The sequence below is a fragment of the Schistocerca cancellata genome, chromosome 9 (genome assembly GCF_023864275.1).
Source record: "Schistocerca cancellata isolate TAMUIC-IGC-003103 chromosome 9, iqSchCanc2.1, whole genome shotgun sequence".
In the NCBI taxonomy this organism is placed as follows: Eukaryota; Metazoa; Arthropoda; class Insecta; order Orthoptera; family Acrididae; genus Schistocerca; species Schistocerca cancellata.
The window spans coordinates 338,054,979-338,076,481 of NC_064634.1; the positions used below are offsets into that span (position 1 = coordinate 338,054,979).

The following is a 21,503-nucleotide window of genomic DNA, read 5'->3' on the forward strand; positions in this document are numbered from 1 at the left end:
CGCTCAAGTGTAGTTGGGCCCACCACCTGCCTCATCTAAGTAAACGTTAAAGTTTCGAGGGAAGGCCCACCGCCCCCCTGGCGGCGTCTGAGTGCCGTTGTCTACACTCCCCATTTCATGGGTGTTTAATGGTCTGTTGGTAATCTATTATACCTAATGCTTTAAAAGAAAAAAATATTGTGTTTTAAGTAAATCAGTTATGGGCCTTTAGCCGCTTAAAACCTTATTCTTACATTTAGTTATCGCTGTTGCATTGCTTTTTTTTTTTTATGAAGCGTGCGTTCCCTCATTGAAAACTTGAAGGTAAGGTGTTTTTGAATTTTTGGAAAATCAATTGTGGGCCTTCAGCCACTTAAACCCTTATCCTCAGAATTTCCCCTTAAGCAAAAATATTGCGGCCTTCTGCCTTAAAAGATTATGTAATATATTTTAAAATTTTGATATTTAATTGTGGCCTTCAGCCGTTTGTACTGCACCTTGTATATGTTTGTTCTATCCACTTTTCCTTTGAGGCTTTCCGCCAAGCTGTGATATATATATATATATATATATATATATATATATATATATATATATATATATTAATTATTTTATTTGCAATTTTAACTGCATGCCTTCAGTCAATTGAAATTAATCTTGAAACTTCCTGGCAGATTAAAACTGTGTGCCCGACCGAGACTCGAACTCGGAAGTTTCATATCAGCGCACACTCCGCTGCAGAGTGAAAATCTCATTCTGGAAACATCCCCCAGGCTGTGGCTAAGCCATGTCTCTGCAATATCCCTTCTTTCAGGAGTGCTAGTTCTGCAAGGTTCGCAGGAGAGCTTCTGTAAAGTTCGGAAGGTAGGAGACGAGGTACTGGCAGAAGTAAAGCTGTGAGTACCGGGCGTGAGTCGTGCTTCGGTAGCTCAGTTGGTAGAGCACTTGCCCGCGAAAGGCAAAGGTCCCGAGTTCGAGTCTCCGTCGGGCACACAGTTTTAATCTGCCAGGAAGTTTCATATCAGCGCACACTCCGCTGCAGAGTGAAAATCTCATTCTGGAAATTAATCTTGTTACTTTTTAAGATTTCTTGTCTGGAGGTCTTCAGCCATGAAAGAATTGGATTTTGAAACTCGTGGTTGTGAAGGTTCGGCTATGTACCGTTTTGGTTTAAAGGTGTTATTAAATTACAATTTTGAAGTGAAACTGACAGACACCTCATTCGGGCCTTTCCAAATCCTAATCACCTGTTCTGCCCAGCGGGTTTAGCGGGCGTTTCACAATCGATACTGTCTCTCTTTATATAATTATGAAACCGGTTGCTGGGTCAATCAGCCTACAATGGAATGGAATAAGTTTTGGAAATCTATCCGTTTCGCTTTTTGTTCGCAAGTATCTGGAATTCTTCCAGATTCTAATACAGGAATCCTTGTGTCTCGACAGAGTACCTCAGAAAATTCGGTGAGCCAGTAAATTCATTAAGATAAGTAAGTAGGAATGCACGTATATAGACGCAGTCAGTCGAACATCTTCTACGGCGTACGACTGCTGAAACAAGACAGACCGACAAGATGTACAGGTGTTTCAGAAATGACCGGTATATTTGAAACGGCAATAAAAACTAAACGAGCAGCGATAGAAATACATCGTTTGTTGCAATATGCTTGGGACAACAGTACATTTTCAGGCGGACAAACTTTCGAAATTACAGTAGTTACAATTTTCAACAACAGATGGCGCTGCAAGTGATGTGAAAGATATAGAAGGCAACGCAGTCTGTGGGTGCGCCATTCTGTACGTCGTCTTTCTGCTGTAAGCGTGTGCTGTTCACAACGTGCACGTGTGCTGTAGACAACATGGTTTATTCCTTAGAACAGAGGATTTTTCTGGTGTTGGAATTCCACCGCCTAGAACACAGTGTTGTTGCAACAAGACGAAGTTTTCAACGGAGGTTTAATGTAACCAAAGGACCGAAAAGCGATACAATAAAGGATCTGTTTGAAAAATTTCAACGGACTGGGAACGTGACGGATGAACGTGCTGGAAAGGTAGGGCGACCGCGTACGGCAACCACAGAGGGCAACACGCAGCTAGTGCAGCAGGTGATCCAACAGCGGCCTCGGGTTTCCGTTCGCCGTGTTGCAGCTGCGGTCCAAATGACGCCAACGTCCACGCGCCAGAGTTTACACCTCTATCCATACAAAATTCAAACGCAGCAACCCCTCAGCGCCGCTACCATTGCTGCACGAGAGACATTCGCTAACGATATAGTGCACAGGATTGATGACGGCGATATGCATGTGGGCAGCATTTGGTTTACTGACGAAGCTTATTTTTACCTGGACGGCTTCGTTAATAAACAGAACTGGCGCATATGGGGAACCGAAAAGTCCCCTGTTGCAGTCCCATCGTCCTTGCATCCTCAAAAAGTACTGGTCTGGGCCAACATTTCTTCCAGAGGAATCATTGGGCCATTTTTCAGATCCGAAACGATTACTGCATCACGCTATCTGGACATTCTTCGTGAATTTGTGGCGGTACAAACTGCCTTAGACGACACTGCGAACACCTCGTGGTTTATGCAGGATGGTGCCCGGCCACATCGCACGGCCGACGTCTTTAATTTCCTGAATGAATATTTCGATGATCGTGTGATTGCTTTGGGCTATCCGAAACATACAGGAGGCGGCGGGGATTGGCCTCCCTATTCGCCAGACATGAACCCCTGTGACTTCTTTCTGTGGGGACACTTGAAAGACCAGGTGTACCGCCAGAATCCAGAAACAATTGAACAGCTGAAGCAGTACATCTCATCTGCATGTGAAGCCATTCCGCCAGACACGTTGTCAAAGGTTTCGGGTAATTTCATTCAGAGACTACGCCATATTATTGCTACGCATGGTGGATATGTGGAAAATATCGTACTATAGAGTTTCCCAGACCGCAGCGCCATCTGTTGTTGAAAATTGTAACTACTGTAATTTCGAAAGTTTGTCTGCCTGAAAATGTACTGTTGTCCCAAGCATATTGCAACAAACGGTGTATTTCTATCGCTGCTCGTTTAGTTTTTATTGCCGTTTCAAATATACCGGTCATTTTTGAAACAACCTGTATGTGTGAGAAAGAGAGTGTGTGTGAGTCCCCGCTGACGTGCCTGTGTTGCCGGCAGTCGGGCAGTCGGTGCGGCGGTGAGCGAACGGACTGGCAGGTGTCGCGGCAATTACGGCGCATGACGCGCGCGTCCGTCTCTGCCACACACCGCTGCGGGCCAACCGTTACCACTTACACCCGGCACAGCCGCACTACCTGCTTCTGGTTGCTGAACGTCGCTCCGTCTTCCTCTGGCTGCACGTGCGTCCGCCGTGGCCGTACGCACAGTCTGTGGGGTTTCCTCGCCACGCTGGAGAATATGCATCGTCCTGAACCTGCTCGGGAAAAATATCCGCAAAAAATAGCCAGTCGGCGCCATCAATGCTCCGCGCAAGTTTTGGCTTCCAGTGGATGTACCATTGCCTTACATTACCGATTAGACGAATATGGCTGTCTACACATTACCTAAGATTCACGTGTATGAAAAGCTGCGAGCCTAAACTACAGAGGAGTTGCGATGTTATGTATAACTGACTGCTGAATAATTGTCAGAAACTGTATTGCAACTACAAATTACGAGTCCCAGTTTATATTTATTTCCACTAGCATTTCGGAGGGTTAAACCTCTGTTATCCGTTGTACAAATGTGAGTTAATAATGATGTATGTGAGCCGTGGCGTTCAGTGCGAGACGATTCTTCCCTTCAGCAAGAAGACCACTGCGAGAATTTTGAAAGGTTGAGCAGAGAAATGAGCCGCGAGAGTTTGGGGTTGCAGAGGAGGAGGAGGAGGAGGAAGTTAGTGTTTAACGTCACGTCGACAACGAGGTCATTAGAGACGGAGCACAAGCTCGAATTAGGGAAGAATGGGGAAGGAAACCGGCAGTGCCCTTATAGAGGAACCATCCTGGCATTTGCCCGAAGTGATCTAGGGAAACCACGGACATCTGGCTGAAAATGACTTAGAAGTACTTGGCGCCCTCCATCGGTAATGCTGGAATTCAGTGTGGTGTTGGCCCACTCTTAGCCTTGATGACAGCTTCCACTCTCGCAGGCATACGTTGAATCAGGTGCTGGAAGGTTTCTTGGGGAATGGCAGCCAATTCTTCACGAAGTGCTGCACTGAGGAGAGGTTCGATGTCGGTCGGTGAGGCCTGGCACGAAGTCGGCATTCTAAAACATCCCAAAGGTCTTCTGTAGGATTCAGGTCGGGTCTCTGTGCAGGTCAGCCCATTACAGAGATGTTGTTGTCGTGTAATCACTCCGCCACAGGCCGTGCATTATGAACAGTTGCTCGATCTTGTTGAAAGATGTAGTCGCCAGCCCCGAATTGCTCTTCAACAGCGGGAAGCAACAAGGTGCTTAAAACATCAATGTAGGCCTGTGCTATGATATTGCCCCGCTAAGCAATAAGAGGTGCAAGCCCCCTCCATGAAGAACACGACCACACCATAACACCCCCGCCTCCCAATTTTACTCTTGGCACTCCACATGCTGGCAGATGACGTTCACCGGGCATTCGCCATACCCACACCCTGCCTCGGATAGTCACATTGTGTACCGTGATTCGTCACTCCACACAACTTTTTTGCACTGTTCAGTCGTTCAATGTTTACGCTCCCTACACCAAGCGAGGCGTCCTTTAGCATTTACCAGCGTCATGTGTGTCTTATGAGCAGCCGCTCCACCATGAAATCCAAGTTTTCTCACACCCCACCTAACTATCATAGTCCTTGTAGTGGATCCTCATGCAATTTGGGATTCCTGTGTGATGGTCTGGAAAAATGTCTGCCTATTACACATTAGGACACAATTCAACCGTCGGTGGTCTCTGTCAGTCAATAGTCAACAGTCAACAGACGAGGTCTACCTCTACGCTTTTGTGCTGTACGTGTCCCTTCACGTTTCCGCTTCACTATTCTAGTACCTCCCGCCGCAGAAGTCAAACACGCGCCAGAAAAAATGGACGTGGTCAGCCCATAGAGGGCTCCGCGTCCGCGGCGGCTATTCCGCGCAGCGGCTCTCGCGCAGCGAGGGCGCCACCGCTACGCCGCGTGCAGACCGCGGCCAATAGCAGCTTCCTCCGGTTTCGTATATAGGGACCCGCTCTGCCCTAGTCCTGTCCCAGATGATCCCCACTTTGATTATTCCCTCTTCCCTGACGTCATGGACTGTACTAATACCTCTGTTCCTCCCCTTACTCCTAGCTTCCTGTACTTGGGCCACACACCACCATCTGAACTCAACACTCCCATCACTACACAGGACATCAGCCCCACACTCCGCACTAAACGCAACACCGCTCCCGGCCACGACTGCATTACCTACCGCCACCTCAAACACTGCCCTCCCTCCTTCCTTTCAGTCCTTGCCACCCTCTACAATGTCATCCTTGCCACTGGCTTCTATCCCGACCTGTGGAAAACCTCCCATATCCTGATGTTCTCCAAACCCGACAAGCCTCCATCTGATGCCTCTTCCTATCTTCCTATCTGTCTCACATCGGTGTTCAGCATGCTCTCGGAATCCATCCTTTCCCGGCACATCCATCACCACCTCCGCCAAAACCACCTCCTCCCCAATACCAAATGTGGCTTTCGACCTTCCTTCACTGCCGATGACCAACTCCTCCGCCTCATTCATCTCCTCTCCCTCCAGAACTCCCGTCGCTCCGCCATTTTTGTCTCCCACGACCTCGAAAAGGCGTACGACCGTGTCTGGCATCCCGGTCTCCTGTTTATATTCCAAACCTTCACCCTTCCTATCAACTACGTCTGATGGCCTCCTTCCTCTCCCGCCGCCCCTCCTATGGTACCATCCACAATGCCAATTCCCACACCTTCTACCCCTCTGCAGGTGTGCCCCAGGGCTCTGTCCTCTCCCCTCTCCTCTACCTCGTGTAAACGGCAGATATGCCCCAAACCCCCCCTCCAGTACACCTCTTGCAATATGCTGATATCGCATTCCTTGCCCTCGCTCCTACCCTCCAACGGTCCCAACACCTTCTCCATAATCACCTTGACCTTTTAGTTGCATGGTGTAACCAGTGGCTCCTGAAAGTCAATCCTTCCAAGACCCAGGCAATCATCGTAGGTCATACCACTCGTTCCTTCCGGCTCCTGGATTTCTCCCTTAATGTCTGTGCCAGTCCTGACCACCTCACCCCCACCCTCACCTATCTTGGCCTCACCATTGAACGTCACCTCATCTGGATCCCTCATCTCCGCTCCATCCAATCCAAAGCCCACAACTGCCTCCGACTCCTCAAACTCCTCTCTGGCCGGACATAGGGTTTGCACTCCTCTACCATCCTCCACACCTACAAATCCTTAATCCGTCCCATCCTCTGTTATGCCAGTCCCACCTGGATATCTGCCCCCCCTCCAAATTCTATAAGTCCCTCCAGATCTTTGAGCATCATGCACTCCGCCTCGCCTTCTGTATACGCCTCCCGTCCCCCACGCGGATCCTCTCTGACCTCATTCCTTTCCCCCATCTGCTCCTATTCCTCGAACATATCCGCATCCTTTACACCTCCCGCCGCCTTGATCCCCCTCACCCCCTGGTTGCTCCTCTCCTCTCCCATCCCCGCCCCCTGCCACGTCTTCACTGTTGTGTCCCCCCTACCCTCCATCTCTACACCCTTCATCTCCTTTCCCAAGGTGGCTTCCATCAACTCCCCCTCCCGGATGATTCCGTCTCTCCCTCCATTTATCCCTCCTATCAACTCTGATCCTCACTCCCCCTCCTTTCCTCTGTCCTTTTCCCAGGCTCCCTCTCCCCCCCTTCCATCCTCTTTTTTCCCCACGTCCCCTCTCTCTATCCCATTCTCTCTCCCGAGTCCTTTTCCATTTCCCTCCTCTGCCTCTTCTCATTGCCTCTCGCGCCTCCCCTTCCCCTCCCCCCTTATGAGTCCTCTCCCTCGTTGGTCCCCCCCTTTTTTCCTCTCCTCCCCCCCCCCTTGTTTTTCCGCCTTCTCCAGGTCCCCCCCCCCCCATCTGCCTTTGGCTCGGGAGTGTCATATTTGTGCCGCCATTTTCGTGCAGTGTTTTATAGTGAGTGTTTTTACAGTGAGTGTTCCGTGTTGTGTCTTTTGGGAAGTGTAGTGAACAGCCATCATACTGTCGCTGGGTGTGCTTTTTTATCTCTTGCGAACAGAAACCAGACTGTCGCCATGTTTTTTAATTGTGTGTCTACTATGTTAGTTGTCTGATTCCTGTGTATTTTATCAACATTGCCAACCCCTTTTGCTTTCTGTTTTAACTTTCCGCATTTTTCCTCCATTTTAAACTTTAAGTCACCGTTTTATCGCCTGTTTTTCTTGTTTCTTTCTTCTTCCTTTTTTTTAAAAAAAAGTCTGTAGGCTGTGGAGCAGCGTACTAAGCTGCTGCCAGCCCGCCCCCTTCGGGGGGAACTGAAAATCAATAAAGGAAAAAAAACCTAGTCCAGTCAGTCTGGTACTCGCTCTGGATTTCGACTTTATCTCGGCGGTACTGCGTTCTGGTCGTTGCTCGTTGTTGACATTTGCCTGGCTCTGGTTACGAGTGGATTTACTGTTGGTGTTTGGTGTTGTGCTTTCTACAAGCCTCCGTTGTTTATCTCTTCCTTGTTGTGTCAGTCTTTGTCGGTTGTCGTTGTTCTGTCGTCCGACTCGTCCTTGTGTTTACCCGGTGGTGCGTGCTCCACCGCCGGCGGCTTCCCCGCCTGGCGGCTCCGATCCGCAGCCCAAGGCGTTCCCCCGGTTGGTTTTGGTTACTACAACTATCACATCGTAAACAGTGGACCTACAGATGTTTAGGAGTGTGGAAATCTCACGTACAGACGTATGACACAAGTGACACCCAATCACCTAATCACGTTCGAAGTCCGTGAGTCCATGATATCTAATGACTACTGAGGTCGCTGATATGGAGTACCTGGTAGTAGGTAGCAACACAATGCACCTAATATGAAAAACGTATATTTTTGGGGGTGTCCCCAAACACACGACATAGTGTAATTCCCCTGGCCCATCTGCTATCCATTCGCCTGGCTACCGCCCTTCTCTATCTTAGTTTTATCCGTCTTCAACTACAGTCTGTTCCCTTATCGATTCGCTTGTCTTCCTCTCCTGCCCAGTAATTGCCATCGTGCATCTCTTTAGAGCAGAATGGAAAATCTAGTTTGCAAAGTTTTCAGAATGATGCCAAAACTGGCAATTTGCACTGGTTTTAAAGTTTCCCTTTTACATACACAGGAACAGTATTTTTTAAAACACTATTTACTTTACTGATAAGTTTTATGGCCATATTTACTTTCCTGATTTCTTTTCCTGCCCATTGGTCCTGCTCTCTCTTCTGTCAACTTACTAGCGTTCTAAATTATATACACTGACGCAAAAAAATCAAAGCACCAAGAAAGAGTTGTGCGACAAAGACGAAAGTTGGTAACCGTGTTTCTACATCTGAAAGATGTCTATTTAATAGGACAGGACTAGCGCTAGAAGCGCCACTAAGAGGATGCAAATCAGGTTTGCTTTAAATTCGACTTGTAGCGATCGTGAGCGTTAGTTACCTTTGGTCGTGGTGAGTGGATGTTAGTCAAGAATGCCTTCAAGGTGACAAAAACGCCATTATCATCATCTTACTGAGTTTGAACGGGGTCATATAATAGAACTACGAGACGCTGGATGTTCCTTCTGCGATATAGCAGAAAGACTCGGCAGGAATGTAGCCACTGTATATAATTCAAATGGTTCAAATGGCTCTGAGCACTATGGGATTTAACATCTATGGTCATCAGTCCCCTAGAACTTAGAACGACTTAAACCTAACTAACCTAAGGACAGCACACAACACCCAGCCATCACGAGGCAGAGAAAATCCCTGACCCCGCCGGGAATCGAACCCGGGAACCCGGGCGTGGGAAGCGAGAACGCTACCGCACGACCACGAGATGCGGGCACTGTATATAATTGGTAGGAGCGGTGGTCACGAGAATGTTTGGTCGCAAGAAGACCGTGCTCCAGACAGCCTCGTGGCTCTACCGAGAGGGAAGACCATCATGTACAGTGTATGACTGTGGTGCATCGTACTGCATCTGCAGCAGCAGTTTGAGCAGCAGTTGGCTCCACAGTGACACAACGAACTGTTACAAATCGTTTACTTCAAGGAGAGCTCTCCAATCGAGCCAGACGCACTGTAGCACGCATTCCACTGTCCCCAAACTGTCGCCATTTGCAGCTTCAGTGGTGTCAAGCGAGAGCTCACTGGAGGACAGGGTGGAGCTCTGCTGTCTTTTCTGATAAGAGCTTGTTCTGTCTCGGTACCAGTAATGGTCGTGTGTTGGTCAGAAGGAGGCCAATCAGTCTATCTGCGGGCTAGATACGATGGAGCTACAACTGAAGTTACGGTCTGGAGTGCGATTTAATGTTGCCCCATGCATGCTGATTCCAAATTTGTACCCTAATCTGGTGTTTTGACCTGTTGTCCTGCCGTTCATGAACAGAATTCCATGAGGTGTTTTCCAACAGGACACCGCTCACTCATTTACCGCTGTTGTAATCCTACATGCTCCACAGAGCGTCGACATGTTGCCTTTGCCAGCTTGATCACTAAATCTGTCTCCAATCGAGCACATATGGGACATTACCGGAAGACAATACAGCGTCATCCACAAATAGCATTAAGCGTACCTGTACTGACTGACCAAGTGCAACAGGAATTGAACTCCATCCCCCGAAATGACATCCGGTTCCTGTACAAGACAATCAATGCATCTTTGATTGTTTGAATTAAACATTATGCCGGTAACACTGGTTATTAATGTACCAGAATTTCACAATTGGTTCAAATGGCCCTGAGCACTATGGGACTTAACATCTTAACCGCTAGACCACCGCGGCCGGCTTTCACAATTGCAGTGGCTTGTCATCTCGCAATGACAATCACTTAAATATGTTACCAAGACATATGTGATTGTAAATTTTTTTGGGGTTGCGATTTATTTTCCGTCAGTCTAGTTTGTTTTACTTCTTACGTTATATATCGTTTCATTCTAATGTTTACTTTTCCACGCTCTGGAAACCTGCTCCCCACTTATTTATAGAGCTTTCCAATAAATGTTATTCTTTAGTTTACCATTTGTTCTGATATCTTTATTACACTAGGACTGATCATCACTCCTTTTACTATTTTTTACATGTATTCTGGATTATTATTTTTCCTATGAGTGATATTCCAGTTATAACTTTTATATCCGTCTTGTTGTAGCTTAAGCTACAAATATGCTTACAAATATACATCCCAGACTTTCTACCTTAAAACAGAGACATCGATAAGTACTTTAGCAGTTTCAGAAGCCAATTACAAGAGATATAGGAAATATCCAGCGAATAAAGCATCTCTCAAAGTATTTAACTGACGTTACTCGTGCTGAATACAGGAACCATTTGTGACGCGACAGATGTCAATACATGGATGCAGTTACTGCTGACACCAGCTGCCCGAGAAGGCGGGACAGCGCCTGCTTTGAAAATCTTTTGACGGGGTTCTCTATCTGCAAGCATCAACTAATTCGATGCATCATTACGGACGAAGCGAATGATATGTCTACGTGTCCTGACATGCCTGACCATTAGTGGATTTATGCCGCGGCGCGCATTACCAATCAAAACTTTGAAAGATGACCTGCCACTAGTATATTTTTATAGATACTTGTAATGTGGATGCACTCTGTTCACTTCTAATAACTGTTACTTTTTTTTTCAAATCCTTGACCTTACAAACTTTCATTTCACCTATTTTAACTCCGTTTCTGTTTTTATAATGTCTTTACAGCTGAAATTGTCAAACTAGTTTTTCCAGTTGGCTTACACAATTCCTCATCATTGTAGCAATAGAGGCGATCAGAAAAAGATAAATAACGTTTTTCAGTAAAATCAGACATTCCATGTTTTGGCGGCATTTGGGCGCTTTAGTACAGAAGCAGTAGTTGACACAAACATGTATCGTGACATCAGCCGCTTCAGCTTCCTTAAACCAGATGCCACAGACACTGGCCGGCCGGAGTGGCCGTGCGGTTCTGGGCGCTACAGTCTGGAGCCGAGCGACCGCTACGGTCGCAGGTTCGAATCCTGCTTAGGGCATGGATGTGTGTGATGTCCTTAGGTTAGTTAGGTTTAATTAGTTCTAAGTTCTAGGCGACTGATGACCTCAGAAGTTAAGTCGCATAGTGCTCAGAGCCATTTGAACCATTTTGAACCACAGACACTACCAGTAATTTGTGTTCCGCGACTACGCTTATAATACACTCTGCTTGAGTTGGCGAATATCTTGGCCAAACACTTTCTGGAACTTAATTCCGCCGATCTGCCATATGACTTCGCATCATTTAAAACGATAGGTAAGAAAGGAAGAGCTTAAGTTTGAGGTAACATCTGGGACAATGCAGAAAGGGAACAGGCTCGTTCGGAGATGAATAGAGCATTTGGTGACGAAGCGATTCCAGTTTTCGCTTGAAACTGCTTAAGGAAGTCACGGAAAATCGTAAGTGAGGATAGCTAACTGTGATTTGTATTCCTTTGCTCCGCAATACTGAGCAAGTATCTTAAACGTATTTGATCAGTTGAGGACTAGGGAAAGGACATTTGCTTTTTGAAAGATTGAAAGCATAATACAGACAGTGGGTTTGAACACAGCAGTGCTTTGCTGAGCATGCTCGTTTTGGAGGTGGTATAACATTGCCTTCCTCCTACCTTCGAACTGATTCATCCACGGTCAAGAGGGACCGTTGGCTCCGAACGACGTTGTTACTAAGCGTTTTGCACATACGCAATTCGTTGATAGCGGTTACACAATCGACAAGTTACAGATAAAGATAATTTGGTTTGATGAGGGAAAATTTGGGATTTGTCGCCCGAGACGTCAACATACACTACGCCACGCAAAATACCAAAAAAAAAAAAAGTTTTAAACCATCTATCTACAGTGACCGTTTTTTCAGTTTCAGGAACATCCTTGTTTCATAATTTTCAGGTTTTCACTTTGCCTCTTAGCACCAATAAGCACCTTTCGTAGTTAAGTTTCATTACCTAAAGAATTTATAACCTCTTTCAAGACGAACTTAACAGCTGCCAACAAGCTGACTGTCATCGTGGCTGTTAAAAACCCATTTGGCTTTTTCCGTCTCTTCTTATTACTTAACGCACGTTGTGATGACATTTAGCAGCCGACTTCACCTTTCTGTAGCAGCGAATAACACCTCTGGTATTAGACAGAAATGTCGACGGGTATGAGCCACCTTTAGCCACACGTTCCCATCCTGTCTCAGAATTACATAACAGAAACACGAAGAGGCTTCGTGATTTTGGCAGGTTTGGCACGCTTTTGACCCCTTGCACAAAACAGGTTCCCCGCGAGACGGGTACAACTATATTTTTCTCTGATGCTGACTTTTACTTTCAGGAGATGGCGAGTAATAGGCACGTATTCGCTCCTTAACTTTCTGATGACGCGCATCCCTCTCACTTTCCAATGATTGCCTTTACGTTGGCCGTTTGCAACCTGCAGTGTTTGCAAATGAAAGTTTTTACAATTTCTAAGTAAGACAGACGGTTTATGCTCCATGTAAACGTGAGGCTACGTTGATAACTGTGGGGCAGCGTCCAGCGACTGATTCTGACTGAAATTCGACTTAAGGACACAGATGGAACGTTAATGTGCTGATATTTTTTGTTTCATTTACTTTTTTAGAGGATTAAAATTTCCGGGACGAAGTCCCCAGTGCGTCTTTCTTTCCCTATTTGTAGGTTTTAATTGATTCTGCGTCTACATGATATAAGAAGTTTCAGAAGTGAATGGAACCAACATTAAGAGTTGATAGTACGGAATAGACAATGGCTGATTACAATCAGACGTTGTTCATTTGAGGTTGTTTTCCGTTTGAAATGGTTTTGTTGTCGTTAGGAAGTTAAAGTTAAATTCTTTCGGTGTAATGTTTCTTGTTGCTCATTGAGATTTAGATTTATATTGTACAGGCTTGATCCACTATATTTGAGATTGTGAAAATATGGCTTGATACGAAATAGGACAGCAGTCACTCTTGTAGGCACATAAGCCTTTCTCTTTGATTTAGTGTCATTCAATAAATCTTTTGTCCCTGATGTCAGTGGGTATCGTTCAGAACTGCACGCACGTTTGCTGGACCGTTTCCTATCCAGATGGTTCAAAATGGTTCAAATGGCTCTGAGCACTATGTGACTTGACATCTGTGGTCATCAGTCCCCTAGAACTTAGAACTACTTAAACCTAACTAACCTAAAGACATCACACACATCCATGCCCGAGGCAGGATTCGAACCTGCGACCGTAGCAGTCGCGCGGTTCTGGACTGAGCGCCTAGAACCGCTAGACCACCGCGGCCGGCCCTATCCAGATGTCGCGAACAGTAAGAAAGTCTTTCTCTGTTCAGCGCTCAAGTAAGAGATCACTGCATAATGTGAGGGCAATTTATTTTTTCAAGGTCCGATCAATCACGAAATGGAAATCACAGTGAAAATCAAAATCGTTTTATTTGCAACATTTAAGGACACCTTCCAGCTACATCTCTACATAGTCGCTGCTACGACTTACAAGGAAACGTCACCAACTTGACCTCATATTTTACGGAGAAAAAACAGAAAAAAAACACACTTGCAAGCTGTCAGTTCCAGCAGTCGTTTCCGCTATAGCATTTGCACCATGTTTCTGATATCACTCAGTTACGTTATCCAAGAGGTACAGCAAACTTTGCGAACACCGACTGTTTGTCACTCGCTCCGCCTAATCGCCTAATGCTCGAGAGCGAGGTACTGTATAGTGGAGTGAGTAAGACGTTCGTGAGATACTGTTTTGACAATGGTAACATATTTTGTTCACTGTGTTTACGTGCGCAGTTTCTATTCTACGGCTTGTTCCTGAGATCTCTTTCCTTCGAACATTTTCATGTTGCGATTCACAAATGCAGTGTGACTGAATGAAACGAATGAGTGTGTCATTAAAGGGCTGGTTATTGACATCGCTGTTTTGCGTTATTTTCTTTGGGTTTTGAAGCTGAGACTGTTAAAATGAAGTACATTTGTAGCAGATATGACTGAGAAGATTACATTGTAAATTGGAAATCACTAACTTCATATCATAATAATTCTTGAGTTATTTGTTTTATTAATTTTTTGAGGCTTATTATAGACGAGAGTAATCTTAAAACTGCATTGAACGTATCTGTGCATGTGGTTGATATATTATGTATTCATATTAAAAATGTTCGCATAGAAGAACATGCGTTCTCGAACAAGATTTGAAAACACGCTTTCAGTAGCTCGCGAGTAGGAGGGTTCTGGTTGTCGCTCCACTGTACAGTACTAGGCGCTCGGGCGTTAGGCGACCCTAATGGGGCGGACCGAGTGATAAACAAACGGTGCGCGCGAAATTTTGGAAGATACACATTCTGAAGATCATAAGTGCTTACTGTCAAACGTATGACCCAAAATTTCGCGCGGTATCGATTGCGGGGGATAGTATCTTGCAAGTGTGCTTTTTCTCCTTAAAATATGAGACAAAGTTGGTAATCTTTCTTCGCAGTTTTTCAGTTCTTTGGTCATATAAGGCAACCGCATGTGCTTTCCGCCAATTCTCTATCCTGGTCTTCAGCTTGTTGTTTGTGCCAAATGCTGTCCTGTTACTCATCATTTCATGTATGCAAAGAGAAAATGAGAAAGAGTGAAGTCTGGCCTGTATGGTAGGTGACCATGCACTTCCCATCGAAAATACTGCAGGAGCTTCTTTGTTGCAGCTGCATTGTATGGCCGGGCTTTGTGACGAAGAACGACAACCCCTAATGACAACATTGCTCTTCGCTTGTCCTGAATTACTCTTCGTAGACGATTTCCTCCAGTCGCTGAACGAGATCATTCGTTGACACTCGCCTCCTTCCCTGGCCGCCGCGCCATGAACGTCTGTACATCACGCTTCAATGTTCCTGCAGCACTGTCGCACTTCGCTGTTGTGCATGACAGTTACGTTATGTGGGCTGCATGAAGTCAGGCGGAACCCCTCAGCATAAGACGAGAGCACGCACTTCGCCCTTGGTGGGAGACTACCGTTTTAGGCATCTTCACTTGCTCATTCTGCGTTCAGAAGTCGACAGTGCGATGTGACAAGAGACACTGAAAAAGTCATCTGTGCAAAAAAAAAGGAAAGTTCTTGTGTAACAGCATCCGGTATTAACTCATTAACTTGAGCTTTTACACTGATATAGTCATTACGTTATCAGAAATCAGCAGTATAATAAAAGCATGGACTACAATTTACAGCCACGCGGGGTAGCCGCGCGGTCTGAGGCGCCTTGTCACGGTCCTTGCGGCTCCCCCCGTCGGACGTTCGAGTTATCCCTCGGGCATGGGTGTGTGTGCTGTCCATAGTGTAAGTCAGTTTTAGATTAAGTAGTGTGTAGGCTTAGGGACCGATGACCTCTGCAGTTTGGTCCCATAAGACCTTACCACAAATTTCCAAATATAATGTACAATCATTTGTGTCGGTTACAATATTTAATGTCATACGAGTAGAAATGACGCCTTTTCGTAAAAGTCCCAAGCTTGATGCTCTGCATGAGGGTAGCCACATCCCTGCCAGACAATGACCGAAAGCATGAAGAGAGTCTGGTTCAACATCTCACGAATGACGAAGTTATTAGCTCCTACTGGGCAAGGAAATCAGCTGTGCCTTTACTAGGCTGGAGGACGATGGTTCAAACCCACGTCCAGCAATCCGCGATTACTCTATATCGCTCCAGGCAAATGCCGGAGTGGTTTCTTTCAAAGGGCACAGCCGATTTCCATCCCCATCCTTGACACAATTCGGGCTTGTGCTCCGTTTCTAATGACCTCGCTGTCGACGGGACATTAGATCCAGTCTTCCTTCCTTCCTTCTTTAGAACAGTCATGTACATAATGGGAAACCTAAATCTAAATGTCTGGACGGTGACGTGAAGCGCCGTCCTTTTGAATATGAATCCAATTTCTTACCACCATACCATATCGCTTGGTAATGACCCTCTAAGCAAGCCTCCAAGAGCCCTACGGTGGCTGCCGGTCGGGGATGGCCACACCCATCGGTTGTTATTGGCAAACACGGTCTGCCACCGTTGATTATGCCTGAACCCAAAAGGACGCAGGGTTTGCGGAATCTGGGAGAGGTACCAGCAAATTAAACGTATCGACTTGAGGCTTGATGATGATGATTCTGAAATGTTCTCCTGTTTTCAGGCAGTTGTCATCCAGAAAGTATGTTATTTCGACAAGCTGAATTGCTTCCATCTTCAAGCGGTCATGATAACTGGTTATCTCCTGTTGGGCACCCAGTTTTAACCGACTTCAGGCTATATTCTGTCGATTTTCCAACAGTACCTTATTTGTCGTTGGATTTGGAAGTTCTAGGTCTTTTATTCACTTGAAGTATCATGTTATAGATTAGCAGAGGCTGAATGTATAAAAAGCCTAAGTCTTTAGAGAGTAGCTTCGGAATTTCCATTCCAAGAGGGGTGCTATTGGCTTTACCCCAGTATTGAAATACATGTTCAAAGTGCACAGCGAAACTGAATAGTTATGCAAGTGTCTCGTTTAAATGCTGATATCCAAAGATATGTAGGTTAACATGGATGAGTTGGAAAAACAAAACCGTGATGTTCCGACGCAGCATTAGTAGTGTCCTGCTCGACACAGTCATGTCGTTTAAATATCAGGGCGTAGTGTTGCAGAACGCTAGTGCGACCTGTTCTTGAGTACTGCTCAAGTGTTCGGGATCAACAGCAGGTCTTATTGAAGATAGACGTCGATGCAACTCAGAGGCAGGCTGCTCGATTTGTTACCAGTAGGTCCGAACAACGCGTAGATGTTATGGAGATGCTTCGGGAACTCAATTGGGAACCCTTGGAGGAAAGGCGACGTTCTTTTCGAAGAACACTGCAGAGAAAATTTAGGGAACCGGCATTTAAAGCTAACTGCTCAACGATCCTACGGTAGCCAACACACATTGCCGGTAAGGACGACGAAGATAAGGTACGAGAAATTAGGACTCGATCTGTCTGGGAGAGGATCAGGAAAGGAAACGACTAACAGTAGTACAAAAAAATGGTTCAAATGGCTCTGAGCACTGTGCGACTCAACGTCTGAGGTCATCAGTCCCCTAGAACTTAGAACTACTTAACCTAACTAACATAAGGACATAACACACAATCATGCCCGAGGCAGTATTCGAACCTGCGACCGTAGCGGTCGCGCGGTTCCACGTTGAAGCGCCTAGAACCGCTCGGCCACCCCGGCCGGCATTATTGGTATAGATTACCCACCGCCTAACACTGTATGGTGGCTGGCAGAGTTATGTACGTAGATGTGGATGTAGCAAGTGACAAGGTTTTATCCGGCACGTGGTTTTAGCTTCTTTGGAAATTTCAATTAACTTCTTTTTCGCAAATTACACATTAGCCATTGCCACATAACACATGTTGTATCCCCCATCTTGGTTCCATGTGGAACCATTGTGCACAAGACTGTGTATTTTTATAAGGGAGGATAGCAATACAGCAATCAGTCGCAGTTCCGTTTGTTTTTATTATTCTTGCATATCTAGAGTTCTGCTAAAAACAGCGATCTCTAGTGCACTGATGAAACTGGATATGCAAGAATAGTAAAAGCCCATGGCATTACGACTGATTTATGTATTCCTGTCCTTCCTAACTCTTATTGTGTTTGCCCGCTTCTAGTGGTCGTGCGGTAGCGTTCTCGCTTCCCACGCCCGGGTTCCCGGGTTCGATTCCCGGCGGGGTCAGGGATTTTCTCTGCCTCGTGATGGCTGGGTGTTGTGTGCTGTCCTTAGGTTAGTTAGGTTTAAGTAGTTCTAAGTTCTAGGGGACTGATCACCATAGATGTTAAGTCCCATAGTGCTGCCGGCCGGAGTGGCCGAGCGGTTAAAGGCGCTACAGTCTGGAACCGCACGACCGCTACGGTCGCAGGTTCGAATCCTGCCTCGGGCATGGATGTGTGTGATGTCCTTAGGTTAGTTAGGTTTAAGTAGTTCTAAGTTCTAGGGGACTTATGACCACAGCAGTTGAGTCCCATAGTGCTCAGAGCCATTTGAACCAGCCAGCCCATAGTGCTCAGAGCCATTTGAACCATTTGAATCTTATTGTGTTTTGAGTATGGGGCTTAAGGATAAACAACAAGTACTGCGAGAGGCCGATACCACATACATACAACCACTTGCCTGGCGCCTCTCAGTTCATCACAGCAGCTCACAAATTTGGACCAATTTCTGCTTCCACATCATGTCTATTTGCGCGTCGTGCTCGTTCGTCGATAATGTGGGTAGGGCCGAAAGGGAGCGCTGCCAGCTGTAGAACACATTGTTTCCGTAATTTTTTCCGTTTTCCGTCGTTCCTTAGCTGCTTCAAAATCATGAATGTACATTTTTTCTGTCTCGTACTGGTGGACATTGAAATTCTTCTGCCGAAAGAGACAAAACCCGACACACCGCCAACACACAGGCAGCTCTTAACCAGCACCTATGCAGTTCAGTTCAGCGCCTGCAGACAGCTCAGTACAGTAATTACAGAGAACTATTAGCATTAACAAAGTATCTGTACATTAAGTTCAGCCAAGAGATGGGAAAGTTATCTAGATATTATTGTATCCGGTTTAGGATAACTGGCACACATAAACTCTACCAAAGTCAAACCACCCTTTTGCGACGTACTCTTAATAAATACAATCCAAAAGAAATTAACGTACCAAGAAGGAATTATCCGTATGGGATGGAAATCGACAGATCTGATGTGCATATACAGCCAACAAAAGATTATAGTTTCAGAAAAATTGATGATTTATTCAAGAGAAAGTGCTTCACAAATTGAGCATGTCGATAACACATTGGTCCACCTCTTGCCTTTGTGCAAGTAGTCATTCGGCCTGATAGTGTCGTTGGTTGTCTTCCTAAGAGATATCGTGCCAAATACTGTCCAATTGGCGCGTTAGATCGTCAAAATACCAAGCTAGTTGGAGGGCCCTGTCCGTAATATTCTAAACATTCCCAGTTAGGAGAGATCCGGCGACCTTGCTCTCGCTGTGTGCGGGAGGGCATTATCGTACTGAAATGTAAGCCCAGGATGACTTTCCACTAAGGCCAAAAAACGGGGCATTGTATATAGTCGACATGCCGCTGTGGTGTAGTGGTGCAACAGAGGAGTCCTGCTATGAAAAGAAATGCCATCGTAGAGTACCACCCCTGGTTGTTGGGCCGTATGGCAGGCAACATCCAGGGTGTTATGCCGTCACTATCTGAGGTATGTTCAGACACGCCGTCGTTGCTCATCGGGGCTCAGTTCTACTCCAGTCAATAAGTCTGTAGGTTTAAGGGTTCAAGACATTCCTGGAGACGCGCCGGACAGTGGTGGTGGTGGTGGTGGTGGTGGCCCGCTATTCGGCCCTGCAACTAGGATTGAAGGTTTGGGGTGCCATTCATTTTCATGGCAGGTTGCCATTAGTTGTCATCTTGCATCATGCTTACAGCACAGCTTTACGTCGACGATATTCCAAGCCCAGTTGCGTCGTTCACTGACAAGCAATTCTCGGTTTACATTTCAGCAAGATAATGCTCGTCCGCACACGGCGAGAGTTTCTACTACTTATCTTCGTGCTTGACCTTGGCCAGCAAGGTCGCCGGGTATCTCCCCAACTGAGGACCTCCGAAGCATTATGGGCAGGGACCTCCAACCATCTCGGGATTTTGATGATCTAATGCATCTATTGAACAGAATTTGGCACTACATCCCTATGGAGCACATCCGTACATCCAACAACCCTCACAATCGCTGCCAAGCCAAATATTAGCCTATATAAGGGCTGTCGATGGACAAATCATCGCGTCATTGGTTTGCTCAACCAATTTCTCTTGAATAAATCATCAAATTTTTCCAAGATTATAGTAATTTATTTGGCTGTACACGTACACCACATCTACCAATTTCCATCTCAGTCGGATAATTGCTTCGTCGAGGGACCATTTGTTTATCTTAACATGTACTATTGGTTATTTATAGTTGCCTCATTTCTGTTATAGTGCCACCCAATCAAGCGCTTAATTAGTAAGCGCTTAATCAGCCACGTTTATGGAACTGCAGCAGGGAAACAATTTTCTTCTACTGTGGATATTTGGGCTGAATTAATTGTAGAATTCAGTAACTACATTCATAACATTGTATATGTTGTATAACAGTACAACTCAAACACGACATATTTCATGAACTGTAAGGTTTGCATTCCATAGAGGTTTTTCCAAGTATATTAGCTGATTGAATAATTCACGGGTGTATTGCCGGTTCATAGTGCCCTTCGGACATAATATTTCGGTGATCACGCTTGTCGCCATTATCAGGAGCACTGAAGAATATTTGGAACGCTTGGGAACCTGCATTGTATCTAATTAAGGAAAATACGCTCAGCTGGCGGCCACGGCGAACGGATCGCCACAGCGAGGTACCGCGCCGGGTGTCGCCTGCCACTTTTGCTTGCGCGAACCGCTTAGGGTTGGGTTGGGTTAGGTTAGGTTAGGTTAAGCTGATTCGTGCCCTCACCTGCAGAATGGGTGTGGAGCGGCCGGCATGGGGAGGAACGTAAGTCGTCTGTGTTCCCGGAGGTAGTCAGTTCTTCAGCGCACCTGGTGACCTTCTAATCGCTGAGGTATTATGCCTGTGGGACACTATGAAGCGGCAGCTTAATGATGGGCTGCTCGATCAACGAAAGTGAATTTGATTACGATCTACGACTGCTCTTTCTGTGCTAGATGAATAAATCATGTCTATATTCATCTTGAATACAGTCAACTTCGCTTTTATTATTTCATCAGAAACCGGAGCTACAGTCATATGCGAATTTCGGATGCTAAAGTTAGGCTGAAAGAAAAAGTTCAAAATGAGTCTGAGCACTATGGGACTTAACATCTGAGGTCATCAGTCCCCTAGAACTTAGAACTACTTAAACCTAACTAACCTAAGAACATCACACACATCCATGCCCGAGGCAGGATTCGAACCTGCGACCGTAGCGGTTGCACGGTTCCAGAGAAAGAAAAAGTGTACGAAACACAAGAAAAGGTACGGGCTGACACTGGGGTGACAGTATTCATAGGATGCCTCCTAATATCGTGTCAGAGCTCCCTTTTGCTCTGTGTAGTGCAGCAGCTCGACGTGACAAGGACTCAACAAGTCATTGGGAGTCCCAGGCAGAAATACTGAACCATTCTGTCTCTTCAGCCGTCCATAAGTGCGAAAGTGTTGCAGGCGCAGAATTTGTGCACCAACTGGTCTCTCGATTATTTCCCATAAATGTTCGATGACATTCATTTCGGGTGATCTGGATGGCCAGATCATT

General features: G+C 46.0%; 1 long non-coding RNA gene across 1 annotated transcript in view; it reads right to left on the reverse strand.

Annotated features, from left to right (window-relative positions):
* LOC126101030 (uncharacterized) overlaps nucleotides 1–21,503 on the reverse strand; it is a 676,417-nt gene that overhangs the window by 460,155 nt on the left and 194,759 nt on the right. The gene's annotated exons all lie outside the window — the stretch shown is intronic.